Source organism: Mytilus edulis, chromosome 4 (assembly GCF_963676685.1).
Source record: "Mytilus edulis chromosome 4, xbMytEdul2.2, whole genome shotgun sequence".
In the NCBI taxonomy this organism is placed as follows: Eukaryota; Metazoa; Mollusca; class Bivalvia; order Mytilida; family Mytilidae; genus Mytilus; species Mytilus edulis.
This window is the reverse complement of record NC_092347.1, coordinates 86,975,821-86,996,214: the sequence shown is the minus strand read 5'-3', so window position 1 is coordinate 86,996,214 and position 20,394 is coordinate 86,975,821.

The window sequence follows — 20,394 nt, the reverse complement described above, 5'->3', positions numbered from 1 at the left end:
TGAATTGAAAGTTTGCAAACGTTCCGACCAATGAAATTCATTTTAATATGTAACGCGAACTTCAACGAGAGCACCTAGATGAAATATTTTATCTATACTACAATCAGTTTTAGCTTAGAAATTTCCGCTCAAATATATAGGAAATAAAATTATATGAAAACAATAATTCAGAATGTTTCTTTTCCATTTTTTTTTAACAATGTTTATGTTCATTTCAATTTGGTAAGTAGACTTATATTTAATGCCCAAAACGTAAATATATGTTTTCTTTTAAAACATTAAAAAACGTGAGAGTATGCCGATAAATAGCCAGTCTAGGTCGTTAAACTTAAATCAACTTACCCATCGTTATCGCAGACTAAAATTTATCTCATATATATTTTTTCATTTATTACAAGTACGTCAGGGTGCATGACAGCACAATAATCTTTTTACAGAATCGTAAGAACAATATTTTTGTTTGATATTTGCTTCTCTTCCACAATTAACGCCCGATTTGGCCAGTGACCGGTATTACAATTTAACACAGTTTTAAAAGTTCAGTGGGCTGCTACTTCATTTATAATTTTGGGTATGACTTTCTGTTTATCATATTCAACATACGTCAACATTGTCTTCATCAATTTTATTATTCAATTCATCAAAAGCTTGTTTTTCATTACAAGCTTTTCCGTATATCAATATATGGCAAGAGAATGAATATTTGTTGCTTACCGGAAATATAAGATACATCGATTTAAATTATACAACTGTACACAATAAATAATTGCTGTGTAGTTTCCATGTCTACATTTGATTTACGAGTACAATATAGTAAACATAAAAAGAGAAAAGAGAAACGGTAAATATACAGGAATACATAAAGTTTCGTAAATAGTTGCAAAGGACCACATGTTACTTACATGCCATGAGGTTTCATAGCATTCAGTAATTTTTGAAACGCACATATATATGTGCGATAAAGATCTAGTGCCTTTGAGCAAATTAAATTTATGTTATCCATCTAACTATTTTATTTTCAACAGATTCCCTAGTTTGACATTTTTAAACCACGCGTGCATATATATTTTAATGTTTTTATTTAAATGCTTATATATGAAAATGTCACGTGTATTATACGTTCGTTTAATTAAATTGTGGAGCATGTGACTTAATAAGACTACGCATTTAAAGTTTGAAACAAAAAACGATAGATACATCGAGGTCGTTTTGCTTGGGTGATTTACCTGTAAAAAGCTCGGGTCTCATCCATGTTTGATACGAATTAATGGATGTTTGAAATAGTTTAACGGGGGCGTGGCCTATTAGTTTAACGCAACTAACCAGCAACTTGATTTCAATTGATTCACCGCAGAGAAATCTGTTTGACTGGCGTTAAAATGAATTGATATGAATTGATATGAATTAAATATAATTTTTAATTTTTGTCAATCTTTATCAATAAACGATCAATCTCATTTGAATAGCGTTAACACGTTTTTGCCCGTTCAAGTTAAATTCGGGTTACTAGTGTCTTATAGTTGATGCATTTCCCTCGGTTTTAGTTTGTAACCCGGATATGTTTTTCTCTCAATCAATTTATGACTATCGAAAAGCGGTATACTACTATTGCATTTATTCAATATTTGTGGCATGATATATAGGAATTTAATACAATACTGATAATATTATCTAATATTATACCTCAGTATGTTTTTCTACACAAAAAATAATGAAATAATTGTGCTATATCATTCTACAGACTATTTGCCAGTCAATAGTTTCAAAGACTATTTCCCAGGTTAATAGTTTCATCAACATTTTTCCCGTACTTTTTCATACTTATTTTTCATTGGACAGTAATGGCGTCACAAACTTTTTCACTTGAGTTTTTGCGCTTGGCAACGTCAATATGATATCGTATTGGTTTATAAATCTGTGTGCTTCTGTTCTAGTTTAAAGTATACGTACTGTGGGAGCAGGATTGTGCTCATGACATAAAATTTGCTTCAACATAGTTAAGTAAGAAAAAACGAATGAAATCGACGCTTTATTGTTTTACTGACACATTAAAAAATGGTTGATCTATACGATATGTAGGTGTCTCAACTCAATCGCGACATGTTTTGTTTGATACGTCTCAAAGTTTTACGATTTTAAAATTAAGATAAACATTGTATTTTTTATAAGCAAATTACGGAAGCAAAGATCTCCGTACCGAACTTTTGTATGTAGTTTTAACTCATTTCAATAACCAAGAGGCAACTAGAATAATAAAATATGGTGTACAGAATCTTATTCATACATAAAATTACTATTGTGGCTTAATGTTAGAGTTACAGAAACATGTCTTTTGAAAAATGCTACTGTGTTTTATTTAGACTACAGTAACTCATTTTTTTTCGCGGATACTTTATTTCCCGTTTTACCCTTCCTAGTCCACTTCGTGGTTATTTGATTTCGTGTTTTATCCAATCTACTGAGTGTTATTTAATAAGGACATATCCGAGTTTTGGATATGCACAACGATTTATTTTTGCGTTATTTTTTTTCTTGCGAAAGTCATGAAAAATAAATCCCTCATGAAAATAAGTTGGTTAAATGTAGAAATTAATTCGGATGTTGCACTATCTATTCTTAAAAAAAATTGAATGCAACAATATGCTTTGTTAACTATAATGTGATCAAGTCATCAATGTCGAATTAGCTTCAACTAATGTGAATAATTAGTTTCCAAGGTCAGACAAGTGAATATGGTCCGAGTATGAATGAATTTGTCCCTGCATCATATTCAACAAATAACATCAATGTTCCATTGCCTATGAACAGGATGCACATGATAAATTACAATCGCATTCTTTTTGCTTTTTTTATTGGAATATCCTATTGATAGATATACTTGTCTAATGTAATATAACATTTTTGTTAGACATTTGTGTTCTGATGATGCTTTGTACCAGGCCAACAGTTGACTGTTGAAGACAGTTGATATAGCATTGCGCACTCCCAGTAGATACTTTTACTTTATTTATTTTAAACATCTTACAAGCATTTAATTTGAATCGGAACAATAAATTTGAAGAGTTACCACCGTTAATTTTGAGATAAAACATTGCAACTCATGTTTTTTATGTATACTATTAATGAAAAACTTGTACTCACATAAAGCTTCTCCAAGTATCCATCTATCATGATCAAAGAACTCCATCAGGGCGGAAGTCTGACATATGCTGAGAGTAAGCAGATCTGACATACTCAAATTCAGTAAGCAGCAGTTTGTACTTGTCTTCATATCTTTGTATCTTAGAATCACTATAATAACTACGGTATTACCGAAAAACCCAGTTATGAAAATAGCAACATTCATAACAGTCACCCAAAGATACATGTATAATGGTGTTGCTAAGATTTTGGTGTCCGTACCATTTTCCAAATAAGTCGAGTTCATGTTGCTGTAGGTGTCAATTTAACCAGTTTGAAAAACCTTTTCCACTAAATATTACCAATGAAAGAATCTATACAATTTCACCTTATGCTATTAGTTTGAATATAGTCAGCTATAGGCAGCTTTCGTTTGTATACGCTTCCGATGTTATAATAACTTACTTGATTTGATTCTAAAATCTCCTATAGGTAAAATGTGAATGTATTTTATTACTACTCTGTAACTTAATGTACAATCATTACATAATGTACAATTAAATAACTGGAATTAACAATTTCAAATGAAATTCACCGCTTCAAATTGAGACAAACTGACTTACATGTTTATACAATTACACTTTGGTTTATTTAGTTCCAATACTGTCGTAGTTAACACATTTTCATAACTCCTTAGTACTTTCTTAACATGTACATAAACAATAAATGATAAATTGCCAAGAATGTAAAAACACTTTTGAAAATATATTTGTTCTAAAAGTCAACCATAAAAACATAATCAAAACTAACAGATACTCTGTACATTGATCGAATATGCAATACAAAAATGTTAACGGTTGAATACATCAGTTCATATGGTTAGAGACGGAACAAATTACATATAAAATCAGATTTCCATAACCCTGTAATATACAGCATAAATTATTTATCGGTACATGACACATATCATATTAAAGTAAAGGAATATTTGTTTTTCCAACGGTAAATAATCTAATATATATCTTTGATTTTCTGTAATAAATGTTGAAAACAGAAAAAAACAACCTTAAAGAATAAACTAAACAATGCATTTTATTAACAGGCAAATTAAACTCTTTCTGATGCATTTGTTGTTCGGCTGCTTTTATGATTACGTCAACAGTCATTTTGATACTACTGTTGCCTTTATTTCTCACCCTGATTTCAAGAGATTTGAATTTATTTAACTTGAAAGCATTTGGAATTCTTTTCAAATTAAAATTGAAAAAATGATTGGCAATCAAAATGTGCTTGCGGTATTATTTATACATTGAAGCTTAACGTTTTATTTGTCTAAATAATAAGTATTATGATTTCCTGAAGAAAATCAAGACGTTTCGTACAGAACATTTTTAGGAAATAGAAATGTTCTACTCTTTGGTTATAAATTCTGAGTTTTTTTTTGTGCTATAAGGCAGGCATTGAGCATGGCAAATTTGTAATTGTAATGTACATAAATGCATCACATTTTTCCAAATAATTGCATGTAATGTGTAATGCAGCTATTTTTGAAATACATGTAATTGTATTTTAATGCATTGCTTGAGAATAAAAGTTGTGTAATTACATGCATTACATTGCAGTACGTGGCAATACTTTTTTTTTCAAATACTATATATCTTTCACAGTTTCTATGTTCGATTTGTGAGTGTTATATATAATCCGATCTTTTGACTGGTTTTCTAATACAATTAATGTATGATTGAGCCTCACCTTGCAATTGGTGTCATCCTCTCCATATTTTAATTAGCATTTACAGATTTTTTTAGGCAAATATATTTATTTTAACAACGTTTTTCTGATTTCACATTTGACCTTGTTTGTACTTCAAACTATAAATAATTTCAGTCTAAATCAATTTATTTTTAGATTAATTGATCAATTACTTCTTGCTAAATTAAATCATTTGATACTCCCTTTCTATAAGATTTTGAAACCAAAGTACTGTAATTAATTTAATACGCAATCAGTTGGTTTTGTGGTAGTTTGTATAATTTGAGTGCATTTTTCAAGATTTAATGAAGTCAATTTTAGGTTGAACTTTATGTATGTCGCAGTTGTTGGCTTTTCATATGCGTATTCATAAAAGATAAATGCTATTAGACAATCCAAGAACAGTTGATGTATCATTTCGATTACTTTAAAGTAAAACCCTTGTTTTTTAAAATCTAAACGTTTTATATGATTCTGACTAAATCGACACAATAATTCTATACTGACAGACTTTAGAAAATCAACACTAGATTAACTTTTTTTAAATTTTGAATTAATGTATCACCGTCAAAAGCAATGCCTGACTGTAACAAACGCCAAAATAATTGTCCGACAGGTCAACCAATTCTGTTTTAGGTTTTGTTTTACATTTTCTGCTTTTACCTATGTTCCACACATTACAATGGTTTTTGGCAATTATTCGGTTGGAACTTTAGGGCTTTAAATGTTTTTCTTTAGTCGATTCTTTGGCAGTTCAGTTTATGGGAAAATTATGACATTACTATGTGCTCATTTGCGTTCGGCAATTCCAGAAGCAGTTGACGTTGCGGCCGTAAACATATGTCGTAAATGACGTTGCGTATTCAAATTCTATTCATGTTGCATTGTCACTACATGTTGATCAGGTCATTGATGGTCAGCAAAAAATCCCGTCGACCTGTATCGTTGTCGGACAGACAGAACGACGAGTTTCTGAAGTCAAACTGTGTGGGGTTTTGATATTTATAGTGTAACTTTGTCATTTGTCTTTTTTTTATAATGCATCAAGCCATTCATATGTTCTTCTTAAAAACTGTATTGTAATCGTATATTCATTTTAACATTTTGAACGACTAGAGCGTACTGGTTCCCTGAAGCTAAATACTACAAAAACAGGTACTTCTGATATGAACAACAGTAAAAATGTGCTCTCCTATCAAAATTGTTTCCCCATTGTTTTATTCAAAAGAATCTTACAAAAATGTTCTACTGTGATTCGAAATCCCCAAGCTTTTAATACAAAAACTACCCATATATTTCAACAATTGACAAAAATACAGCTATGCGTAGGAACTATTTGATTTAACATCTATACACTTTCTTGTTTGATCACTCAAACCGGACCCGAAAAAGTGATCAAAAAGAACATAATTAGCATAATTGTTTTCTCCTTTCTTGCTTGGTCAGATATTTTTTCGTATGACTATTATATGATTTTATTTCGATTCAGAAATTTTTAAGATACAAAATGGTAAAGAAAACCTGAAATTGCCAAAATCACGAGACTACTGTCTACTGATGTAATCATAATAATCGCGGTCATTATTTTATGCCCTGAAGCATTTTTCATTGAAACTTGGTACCGTCACGGCTGTTTCTTCAAAAGTATGGCCTATCGTTAAACAAAACGATAAAGTATATTTTGAACGAGCTTTGAATATCCGCATACTTTATTTAAAGGTTCATGCTCGACGCATCATACATATGTAGTATGTAGTTTGTTTTGCCATGAGATAAAATGCAACTTAAAGTTAGGAAGTTAGCAATATCCTTTAACTCTACTTTCCGCTATATAGATGATGTTCTTTCACTAATTAATTCAAAATTTGGTGACTATGTGGAACGCATCTATCCCATCGAGCTAGAGATAAAGGATACTACAGATACAGTTAAGTCGGCCTCATATCTTGACTTACATCTAGAAATTGACAATGAGGGTCGGTTGAAAACAAAACTTTACGACAAAAGAGATGATTTCAGCTTTCCAATTGTGAACTTTCCATTTCTAAGTAGCAACATTCCAGCAGCACCTGCATACGGGGTATATATCTTCCAATTGAGACGATATTCCCGTGCTTGCATTTCCTATCATGATTTTTTTGATAGAGGGTTGCTGCTCACAAAGAAGCTATTAAACCCAGAGTTCCAAATGGTGAAGTTGAAATTATCCCTTCGTAAATTTTACGGACGCCATCACGAGTTGGTTGACCGTTATGGAATAACCGTTTCAAAAATGATATCGGATATGTTCCTTACATCGTAACTACAATCCCCTTCCCTTTCATGAATGTGACCTACCGAATTATACTATTTACCGGATTTGTTATCACATAAGAAACACGACGGGTACCACATATTGAGCAGGATCTGCTTACCCTTCCGGAGCACCTGAGATCACCCCTAGTTTTTTGGTGGGGTTCGTGTTGATTTTTTTTTTGGTTTTCTATGTTGTGTCATGTGTGCTGTTGTTTGTTTTTCTTTTTCATTTTTAGCCAAGGCGTTGTCAGTTTGTTTTAGATTTATGGGTTTGACTGTCCCTTAAAGCTTTGGTATATTTCGTCCCTCTTTTAAACATATAAGTTGTCAATAGAAATAATATACTAGTAAATGAGAAGTTCAATGCATAACAGTTTTATGTACAATAACATCTTTGTCAGTTTAAATATAAGGTGTGCGGAACCTTGAACACTATGGCGTTCGTAATTCACTATTCTTAACCAAGTGTAAATAACTTGATTAGCGATAATAAAAATCCATCAACACCAATGTTAATATACTTATCACTTTCTGACGATTTTTATTTTTCGTTACGGATAAAAAGACTGAAATAGTATGACATTTATAATTAAAAAAACGACACATAACTGGAGAAGTTTCAAACGTGAAAATTTGAAGTGACCAACCCCCTTCCTAAGACAATTCCAAACACAAAAATTTAATACTCTTAACATACGAACATAATATCAGACGACTAATGGGGAAAGAGAACAAACCGTTGAAAGGTTGGTAATTCTAGATTATGACATCCTTTAGTGTAAGAAACAACAATACAATTTCTATGTGTATATGTAGTGTCCGTCTAACTTTTCTCTTCGCTGAGCCTTTGAAAAAGGAAACGAAACAACTCAGAACTATATATCGTTTGCCCTAGGTATCTTATATTTTATAATTATATAATGGTAATCATAATCATAGTTTTTTTTCTGAAGATTTCCCATTATATTGTTTTTCTATTTGAATTTTTTTTGTTGTTCTCTGCTCTCCACAAACAATATACATATAAACCAAATGTCCCAAGTGATGAATTTTAAATTATCGCTTGAAACATTTAACAGACTCCGTAAAGGGATGGTTATCGTTATGGATTTTAGTTTAACTAATGACCACGAATATACACTATCATGCTTCACATTGAAGATAATTAAACGACTTCATGTCAACAGCGGTTAGACGTTACGATTTCAAAAGCCATTATCTCGGATAACTAGTTGAGGTATCTCTTTTACTGTACACTGTGAACGTGAAATGGATCCGATAATTCAACGGAAGTATGTTATCGTCTGCTTTGTTTTTATTTTGATAATGCCCCAAAATATAAGGAACTTTCATTGTCGGAGTAAAAAGGTCATTGCCACATTTCTAAACGCTGGTGTGAAAGAAAGGAGGTGATGTTTAGAGACAGACAGGTCATCCAATGCCAACTATATATGGGGTTTATCATCGTTTTAAGCGACGAGTGGTTTAAAACAAGCAAAGAACAGGTATGCAAAATCTGCTAATACCGCAGCACACTCGCAAATTGTCCACCACTGTCAATTAAAATAGGAAACGTCTACTGCATTAAATAACTTATGTTGTTAATTAATAGAACCCGTTTCTTATCATACTGTTTAGCAAAATTTGCATGAAGAGGGGTATAACAGATGTGTTGTAAAGCAATCATTAGAATTCGTCCTGCATATGTGAAAAAAAGACTGACATGGTGTAAATTGAGTAGCGAAAAATTGAAGATTATTGGAAAGAGTCCTCTATAGTCATGAATTTAATGTAGAAATTTGAATGAATAATCGTATTTTATTGTGGAGACGACCCGATGAGAAATTGATACTTTCTTGTTTAAATCGTAGCCGATGGATAATTTGCGTTTGGTGATCCGGGGTTGCATTTCCTATGAAAGTATTGGTTCTATAACTATTACTGTTGTAACTGGTGGTACTAGTGCTTTAATTATATTGCGATTGTTGATTATTTTGTTTGGTCAGTTACTTACTTGGTGGAAATTATATATACCTAAATGATAAAGTCCCGGTTCATAGAACTAAATCAGTGAAATATAATATGGAACAAAATGAACTTCAAAAAGGCTCCGATGGAGACAGTAATTCGTATGATAAGGACAAGTATACCCTTAGAATTCATTACAAAACATTTGATTTCCAGACGTTTTAGACAAGTAATAAAGGCAAACGAAAACATCATAAAATATTAGATCAGTACAGATTATTTCATTTTTTGTAATTACAAATTATAAAAAGTGACATACTCTTGACAACTGAAGTTGAAGTCTATATAAAGTGTGATACCATCATTAAGGAATTAAAGATGTACTTAGTTTAGGTTTTTGAATTTGTTCAGACTTTATGGTGTTTTCCATACGATACAGGGTAAACTATTGTGCCCATAACACACATTTATCTTTTCATATTAGACTTGATAGGTCATAAAAGGTCTTTAAACAAAATTTAAGCAGGTTCTTGATTTTCTTCATTCTGAATTGATAACCAAATAATACCAATGCAATATACGGTAACAGTCTGAGTTAACTTTTTCTTGCCATATTTTAAAAGTCAAATATCTCGATTAGGAGCTCTCTAACCTGTCAATATTTTTAGCATCTGATCATTTATGTTTTATCGGCTTATAGTATCATTTTAAATTCTTGATTTATTTAATTTTACCTTCTTAAAGATAAATGTATACAAAAAAAAAAGAAAATAAAAACTTTAAGATGGATTTGTTTAAATTCTGCTTAATACAAGTCCAAACAAAAGTCGGATATAACTTGTGCATAAAACACTAACATTGAAACACCTACTCTATATGCAAATATCAATACATCAAACTAAACAAATATGCTGTGTAATAAAATGTCCCTTTTTTCGTTCGTTAATGTAATCAGTGTTGTTCTTAGTAAAAGGCGTTCTGTATTGTTGTGGTTTCATTAAAGACACATCAAAATTTTAAATGATTATAATCCTGTTTTGTCATTCCAGATAACTTTCATCTCAAACATTGAAATTCAAATTTTGAAAGCGAACATAATTCTTAACGGGGTTTCAAATGTTACTTTTTAAAGTAATTATTTGTTTAACCGATCTAGTCAGTAGAAATATCAGTGTAGTTCTTTCTTTACATGGATATTGATCTTTTAATAATCTATATTATTTTATATATCTTAAAAATACCTTTATTGGCGTTCTATTAAGACTGATTATCACTGAAAACTGTCGCTTGCGTCGTTTATTTAACGGGAATAAGCTGCCCAATACCTCAAAGAAAACTTGTTGTAGATAATAGAATATACTGTTAGTATATTGCAACACTCTTGCTATTAAAGTTATATTTAAGTATCCTTTATGACCAAGATATGATTTTTTTATTAGAATTATTTTTTATTCATCATGGATTAACAGACATTTACATAAATTATCTATAGTGGTACATAATAGAGCAAGCAAGAAAAATAATCATAATCAAGCGAATAAGAGTAAACAAAAATAGTAATAATTATACGATATGATATAACCGTAAACAATTTTGTTTAAATATACTTTTTCATTTTTTTGGTCTTTTGGGAAATGTTGTTTGTGCTATATTTAGACCCTTATACAACGAAATTTGTTTTACATGCACACGTATAAAAATTGCGGTTTTTTTCCGACGCAATCATGGACATGGGTTTGAACGTAATTTTCAATTTAGACTTGTTTATATTTTTTCGTTTGGTCTTGTATCATATTTTCCCTCCGGTTTATATGATCCGTTCATCCTATATTGACTCTTTAAATTAAAGAGTCTATCTGAAATTGAGGGTAAATTATATGGTCTTCTAAATACCGTTCGATCCCTAACATCACTAAAGAGACATCTATTGTCGAAATCTAGATCTGGTGTACAAAAAATTGACACCTTGTGTTTATGGCATAACATTTTGGCCACAAGTTCATTGTTTTCTGTTTAGTATTTAATTTATATTAAGATCCATTTTGTTACATCTCGTGTTCAATTTTATTTGGCAATCGCCAATGGCAGTCAGCAGGGTTTAAGAACATCAGTTGTTCGACCTGTTAGTCAAATGCGTTTTGTTTAAATATACTTTTTCACTTTTTTGGTCTTTTGGAAAATGTTTATTGTGCTGTATTTAGACCCTTCTACAAAAGAATTTGTTAACATGCACACGTATAAAAATTGCGTTTTTTTTCCAACGCAATCATAGGTTTGAACGTAGTTTTCAATTTAGACTTGTATATATATTGAAAATGTTATACTTTGTCCATATATATATATATATATATATATATATATATATATATATAAGAAAATTATTAAAAGATAAAAACGGTTTCAATGCATCACTTTTTATATATATCATATATATATAAATGGACGAAGTATAACATTTTCAAAAAAAATAAATATATAGTGTTAATAGAAATTACATTTCAAGCACATTTATACACCATAATTCACTATTAAATTAATTAATCACTTTATCCCAGGGAATTAAACCAAGATATGATATTGTATGCGGATCCGCAAGAATCAGCCAAAATTTTATTATACACATCAGTGATATACATATAAAGAAGATATTCACTATCATTAATCAAATGGCTACGATATGTAACTGTTGTATTGACTTTGTACAGTTTCTTCGTAACAAATTAGTAGAGTTTTCTATATTTCTTGATTCAGTTAAATCTGAATAGATTGTTATCAAATAGAGAAAAGTAAAAAGAATAAATGGAACGAAGAAGACAACAAAACTAACAAATATAAAATTATGTTGCAAAACTTTTAATGCTGGCATAAACATATTGCTTGTTTTTAATTGACATAATAAAGTGCAAGCATGGTCAGTTAAGGTTGATGCTGGAACCCTAGATTTATGCGGACAATTTATTTGCAGTTATTGTATTCCAATATTGCTGTCATTTGTATTATACATTCCATCCTGACATAAAAATACTGCGGATATACTATTCGTTAAAATATATATTTACATAATAAAGTGCAAATATTATCCGTTCAGGTTAATGCAGACAAGTAATTTTGTTATACAAGTCAGCATGATATATCAAAACTACTGAAATTTTGTTATGTATCGATATATTGAACAAAAGGAGGAAATGCTGGCTCTATAGATTGATGTGGACTAATTTTGTAGTCATTGTGTTCAAATATAGCTGCCATTTGTAATAAATATTCTATCCTGAAATAAATATATTGCTTATATACTATGCAGCTGTATAAATTTACATAATAAATGGCAAATATGGTTTATGCAATTTAACGAATATTCGTCAGCATTATAACCAATACCGTTTTTATAGAAAGTCAGAGCACGGATAAATTTGTACAACAAGTAAAGTTTGATGCGTACTTTATTTACAAATACATGTTTTAAATCGACTTTATATCACGAAAGTATTAATTTAACTTTATTTTTCTAGGCTTATACCAAGAAACAAAGACATAAAAATATTTAAAATAAATTGATGTAGAGCGGTCCTAGCTACAAAAAAACTTAGTGCTGAGCAGAACAGCCAAATGTCAAATTGAGAACAGGTGTGGTTCGGATCATAGTCAGTTTATGTTAACTTATGGCATGACTGGTTTGAAGTTAACTTATATCATACCAGGACCTGTTTCCGAGTAAACTTTTCGGCAGACATAGAAACAGTTCTAGGACCAAGTACGTTTTTCAAGTTAACTAGATTGTGGTTCTAGGACTGGTCAGAGCAGTGCTAAATTCTGTCAAAGCGTAACTAGTCCAAATGAATAGTTATCAAGTTGACTTACTGTACTGGTTAGGACTGTACCTATCTGTAAGTTTGAAATACGGTAACTATTTGCAGATCTTGCAGATTATGTATATGTCATGAATATGAACGACAGAGCCGACTTTTCTGCCAGAACCCATGCACATGCCATCATGATCAGTTTTAAACCTCTTACTCAACTGCACATGGAATTTCCCTCTCATTGATGACGAACAAAAACATATCGTCAATAGCACTGGTGAGTCTTGTGTAGATGAAACGCACGTATGGTGTATTAAATTATAAGCCTGGTACCTTTGATACCTATAAGCATGCCGAGATGTCATATTGTAATGTTTATTTGTGTATTTTGTTGTCATAAATGTTCTTGCATTTTTTGTACTGTAGTCCTGTCATGTAATTTTGTCATTGTAATGATATATATATCATTGCTAAAAAACGCGAGGTTTGGTGAGCTCTACAACCAGGTTCAACCCACCATTTTTTTCTAAAAATGTCCAGTACCAAGTCAAGAAAATGGCAATAGTTGTTGTATAGTTTGTTTCTGTGTGTGTTGCATTGTTGTTTGTTTTTTGTTCACTTCAGGTTTTCTGTTGTTTTGTTGTCATAATGTACTATATTGTCTTTTTTATTTGTGTAATTCTCTGTCATGAATGTTCTTGCATTTTTTTTTCTGTATTCCTGTCATGTAATGGTGTCATTTAAGTGTTATATTTAACATTTCCATATAATAGCGAAGTTTGGCTAGCCACAAAACCAGGTCCAACCAACTATTTTTGGCTTTAAGTGTAAGGAAAATGGCCATTGTTATATTATAGTTCGCTTCTATGTGTTTTACATTTTAGTGTGTGTTTCTATTGTGTCGTATTCTTATATTTGATGTGTTTCCCTCAGTTTTAGTTTGTAACCCGGATTTGGTTTTTTTCGCAATCGATTTATGAGTTTCCAACAGCGGTATACTACTGTTGCCCTTATCTAACCTGAGCATAACAAAAATCAATGCAATAGTAATTAGTACTTCTAAAAATTTAGCATACTACCTGCAAAACAAATGATATGATGTAAAATGTAGAAAAGATGTTTTGCACTTGATATTTATGTCTTTACCTTTTGTTCAAATGCATGTTTGTCTGGTTACTGAATGCAATCTGTTTTACTTTCATTTCATAATCTATCAGTGATTAAATTACGACTGATGGTCGAGAGTTGAGTTAAACTCTTAATTAACTTTGCTCAAGTTATCCAGAATAAATGATATTTCCCTTTTTAAGGATGTATTCTTCTAACTTTTCAGTCTCGTTCAGTCTCGTTGAAATCTCGTTCTTGAATTATTTCCAAAACTTGTGATAAAAGTGGAAAATATCAAGGAATTTTAAATATATTATAATCAAACAAAAATCTGTGAAAAAATTGTGCATTTACAATGAACGGTTTTTGAGTAATCCAGTTTTCAAATTTTACTACCAATCAAGTCAGTATTTTTAGCCAAAATTTTGGGTGAAAATAGGTGAGGGATACAAAAAATGTTTTTACAAGAATCAAGTACATCCCATATCATTTTTCGTTTTAAATTTCTTAGATATGTATTATTTCAATCTATTATAACAAAAAAGTTGAATAATATGCATTGTGTTCTTAAAACTGAGAAAAATCACAAAAATAGAAAATTGACAGCATGGTAAATTTTACACAAAAAAGCGTCAAAATTTGACAAAACTTTCTTATATTAACACCTACCTGTAGTTTTTTTTAAGTAAAATTTATTCAGATTGGTCCACTTCATCTTTATAGAAAGTATGAAAAAAAGTTTAATTGTGGAACTGTGATTTTTTTCACGATAATAGCCCAAAAATAGGTAAAAATCAATGAAAAATGGGAAAATCATCAAAATTGGGCATTTTCAAAGGGCTGTAGCAAAAAAAAGAAGTGCACCACCATATGATTTTTTCTTCACTAATTATTTCGTTACAGTCTTATGAACCTAAAAATCAGGTTAAGAAAAAAAGTTTAATTCTAGAAATGTTTGGCTCCTCAGAGGTGTACATCCTTAATGGTTCATTTCTAAAATGTAAAAGCAATGATTGATCTTATCTCTAATATTTTCTAATTTATTCCAAATTTACAATTATCTTTACTATTTTCTTTTGATAACTGACGAATAGTTTACATTCCTTGAAAGTCCCAAACGAAAGTGGATATAGTATACACCAAGCCTCAAGCACATCGTTGTAAAGATAAAAAAATTTGATGCGACTGTAATACAAGTGAGAGGTTTAGCGCTATAATACCAGGTTCAATCCAAAATTTTCTACATTTAAAAATGCCTCTACCAAGCCAGGAATATGACATTCGTTTGATGTGTTTTATCATTTGGTTTTGCCATTAAGATTAGGGACTTTCCGTTTTGAATTTTCCTCGGAGTTCAGTATTTTTGTGATTTGACTTTTTTTCTCTTAATCGATCTACGTGTAGAACTTTTGCGGGTTTTTTTTTCATAACAAGACGACTTAAAAAAATGTGTTATCAAGACAAGCGCAGTTAATGTGGTTCCAGAACTTCTGACAGCATACGGACATGTGGCGAATCCGGAGTTGAAATGAATTTTGATTTTCATCTCAACATTGCCGGTTAATATTCATCAATCAAATGACGAAAACAAAACTTAAAACATAAACCTAAATCAAAGCAGTGATATTTCTCTACTAAATCGTTTTACGGCCTTGGAAAATCGTTTAGCTACTGTCGGCTGATTTGTAAAAAAAAAATATGAAAAATACCGCATCAAAGAGGCCTCAAATAAATAAGAACTTACTATTTAAAAGGATCCTGATTTTGTATCTCAAACTTCCAAGAACCAGCGTGATAAGATATGCAATCAATTGAACATTGATTTTTCAACACTTATTAGGATAAGATGTACATTTAATTTTGACATAAAATGACTGATACTTATGTGAACTTGACACAAAGTAGCCGTTTAATAATGCTTCAATTGCAGGGTTTAACATGGAAAACATTTAGAATATGCATTAGTAGTGTTATTCTACAACACACATAACAATATATGAACAAAAACACATATAGTTCAAACAAATTGTAAAATGCTCAGAATATCTTCTTTCGTAACCTTTACTGTAATCTATACATGTGCCATACATATGCATACAATGTACGTACTAAGCAAAGTGAATCTACTAAACAAATATATAATTCATATTTCCACGCCCCCGTCCAGAGTAAACAAGTTTTTTTTCAATATATTGTAGTTGATTATAACAATAACATAAATATTATAAAACAATTCATTTAATTGTCGGAGACAAGTTTTGCCGAAAAATATTTAAATTAGTATAACCATATATTATTAATAACAAAAGACTCAAGATTTCAGTCTACGAAAAAGACTGATTTTTAATGCATTAAGGAGTCCTGTTAATGCATATTACGATCTCACTATTTTTCCTACAATTTGATTATATCACACTGGTTTTGCTTGAGGGTTCTACAAAAAAGTATATATAAATTGAATACCAGACTTCCGTTGTCTACGTGAATGCACGACTTCCTAATTGATATAAAGTAATAACATATCCTGTTATTCATTTTAATTACGTCTAGGAAATTTCGGTATCTGAAGCATACTGTGTTTTGTTTAACCTTGTATGACAGTTGTGTTTACCATTTGATTTATAATAAAAAAAAATGAGGTTTTTGAAAAAAAATATTTTGTCTCGTTTCAGTTGTTTCATTTTATTTCATGTCATCTACCTTTATAATATCATTTAGTCACAATGTTCAAAGTCGCTATGTGACCAAATTTTGATATCATTGGATTAGACATTAATATATTGTAAAACTTGTGTCTGATCTATTTGTCATTTGAACAATACAATATGTTTAAACAAATAATAAAGTCATTTGAACTCTGAACATTTGTCTTATTGGTAATCATATCTCGTCTACTTAAAGTATAATGTCCGCTTCATCATTTGTTGATCAGTCTCCAATCTGTGATGTGTTAACTATTTTGGGTCTAATGGTTAAATTTGTCATGGCGTTGTCTCCGTGTGGTTAGAAAGTCAATACTGTATATTTTGTCTCGAATGATTGATTCCTCTATATTGTCGACTTCAAACCAGGTAAAACATAATGATTCAATATTTAAAATTATCATCCTTCTAGATGAGGTATCCAACCTTCTGCTTTTCGTATAGCGGTTACGTACCTAGCTCGTACATAAAAGAAAACAGATAAAGAGAAAGGACACTTCCTTATTTTGCGGTGACCATTAGGAATTGTCGACCAATATTATATGTTTTAAATCTTTAGCGACATGTTTGCGTGGTCTTTGATCTATAGATACATATGGTAGTAGTTAACCAGTTGTGTCTTTTTTTCTAATTTGACATTCTAACAAAGAATGGTTTCGTCATGTGGGTGATACATACTTGCTTATGTATCTTTATATCTCATTTTCCTATTTTTAATCTATGCTAGCTTTGATAAGTTTTTAGTATGTTTATAAATTTTCATTTCTGTTCTCGTACTATGATCAACAAAATTATTTACTTTGTAAAAATATATCCGTATTTCATTATTGTATACCTTACAACAAAATTATTTTCACTTACCTGTTATGTATATTATTTGATTTGGAGGCGTTTTGTCCAAGGATCTGGTTGCTATTGATATTGTTTAGCATCTCACTCCTTATCATATTGATTTTGTATTCACATCGCGTCATAGATCAATTTGTTTCGTTTAGTGTGTGCTCACTTGTTTGTGTTGATATGCCTATGATTGAGGTAAGTCATTTCAATTGATATGTTATAGTGTGTCTTTCTTTATTGTGATTTAACACTATTGTTTAAGGTAAGGGTGAAGGTTGGTACTTGTCGTAACGTTTAAACACGCTGCCTGAACCTGTTCTTTGTCGGAACCTAATGTTCATCGGTTGTTTGTTGATATGGTTCAAAAGTGTTTATTTATATAAATAAGGCCGTTAGTTTCTCTGTTTGATTGACTTTACACTAAACATTCTGGGGCCCATATAGTTTGGTGTTCGGTGTGAGCCAAGGCTCCGTATGGAAGACCGTAGTTTGACCTATGGTTAACTTTTACAAATTGTCTCATACCAAATCTTCTTATATCTATGAACTTTAACAAAAATTGTGTTCTTTAAATCAAGTACTCCAGACGGGTCAGATTGTTTTCGCCTTTATATAAATATATATCTATAATACTAAAATTACGAGGTCCAATTTGTCAGCCGTCATCACGTAAAACCGACGAATCAAAGAATTCAAGTTTATATATAGCTAATTTAGAACAAAGGTGTAGATTAAAAATTACACCACTCCAGGCCCTTTTGTTTTCCATGTAATTAATATTGCCAATAATTAAAAAGTTCCGGGTCGAGTCCGATACCGATACCAATAGTATATTCACCTGTTACCTATTACCTTATCTGTACGTTCCGCATTTGACAGGCGCACCACCAAACGGTGTATTCAGGATTAATATGCTATATAGTATTACACGGGTCATAATCACATGGTTGACACTTCTTAATTGTCAAATTGTTACCTATTGTAGTATTTTAATCAGTTAGACTTTCTAAGATAACAATACGAATACTAAAAATCTGGACTAAAATAAGGCGTATAGGTACAGTTTTCCATTTATTAGCGGGCATGACGTAAAACAGCGAATCAAAGAATTCAACTTTATTTATAACTAATATAGGAAAATGCTGTTGATTAAAAAATACTCCATTCCAGGACCTTTTGTTTTCCAAATAATTAATATTATCAATATTTGATAAGTTCCAGTTCGACGGGTTCAAACAGAACGATTTGAAAGCAGAGAAAACTGTGTATCTTATAATCGGCATGACTTTATCAGATGACAATACTTATACTAAAATAAGGCTTGCGCATAGTTATATACTTTAATTCAGTCACGGACTTGCGATATCACGGGTGTGTTCTAGTATATATATAAAATGACTGAATAAATAGTCAACGATTAATCTTACAGGGCGATGGATCCTGTATTATGATTCTGTACACTACAAAATATAATATATAACAAGTCAAAAAGGGTACAACATCACCATTAAATAATTATAAAATGAACAAATATTAGATATTTCGGATAACAGATATCCTTCTTCGGTAATAGCACGATGTCAAATGAATCATGTCAATATATTCAAATTAAGACACCATCAAAATCTTGAAAGTTCATACAATTTAATCGGACATCACAGACGCTGGAACAATTTTAAATTTCCAAGCACGGCGCAAAGATAACAAAGATATGTCAAATAAAAATAGTTATATACATATCTTGTACTGATAAAAAAAAAACGTAAAACATTATTGGTCAATGAGTTCCATTTTTTCAGAAGTACTATCATGTTCAACTTAAACAGAATTTAAATGAATTTTTGCCTAAATAAAGCAAATGATAAAAAAAATTAAAAATAAAACACAAAGTATGTCACCCAGCAACCACCGATGGTTTGCGTAGAATTCCATCAATGCTGAACTTTGACATATTCTAAGAACAAGAGGGTCGGATATACTCAGGTTTACTAGACACCAATTGGTTGGTGTGTCCATTTCTCTTCATTTGAAAACTATAGCAATAACAAAACTATTTCCCAAAGTTCCAACTACAAAAAATACAGCGTTGACTATCGATATCCAAATGTAAAGGTACATTGCTATTGTGATCGTTGTATTCCTATTAGCGTATCTCTCATTAGATGACGTCATATTTACAATAAATAAGGAACATTTAAACTAGAGGTATATGGGACAACAAAGATGAAACACTGGAATTATTCATGGTGTTTCAACTCAATAACAAACCATTCTTTCACTTATACAGCTATACAATAGTTAGACAAATTAACGTCGTAACAATTCAATAAAGGATTACTGTATGTTTACGTGATAATGTTGTATTTTTATAGAAACACGAAAATATTTTTTCGGGTTTCAAATTATCTACCGGCACACTACATGCAGTGTGTCCAATCTGCAGCAGCGATTGCAGCTTTTACCATAGCGGTGACGAAAAAAAAAAGTGTTCCGAATACAAATCAAAATAAAAAAGTTGAAACAAATCTTAATGTCGTTACAAAACTGCTTGAAGACATTGGTGCTTGAGGACAGGATCCTGTAATGAGCCCCCCATAGTCCCTCCCCCTTATTATCATAAATCTCAGATTTTTTTAATATATATCACTTATTTGTACCATATATTTATACTAATATACCTTATTTTTTACTTTAAATATGCATGTTTACTATCAACGTGAATCTCGGCTATGATACAATGTAGTAAACATGCATATTCAAAGTAAAAATATGGTATATTAGTTTTATAACATTTTGTAAATTTCATGATA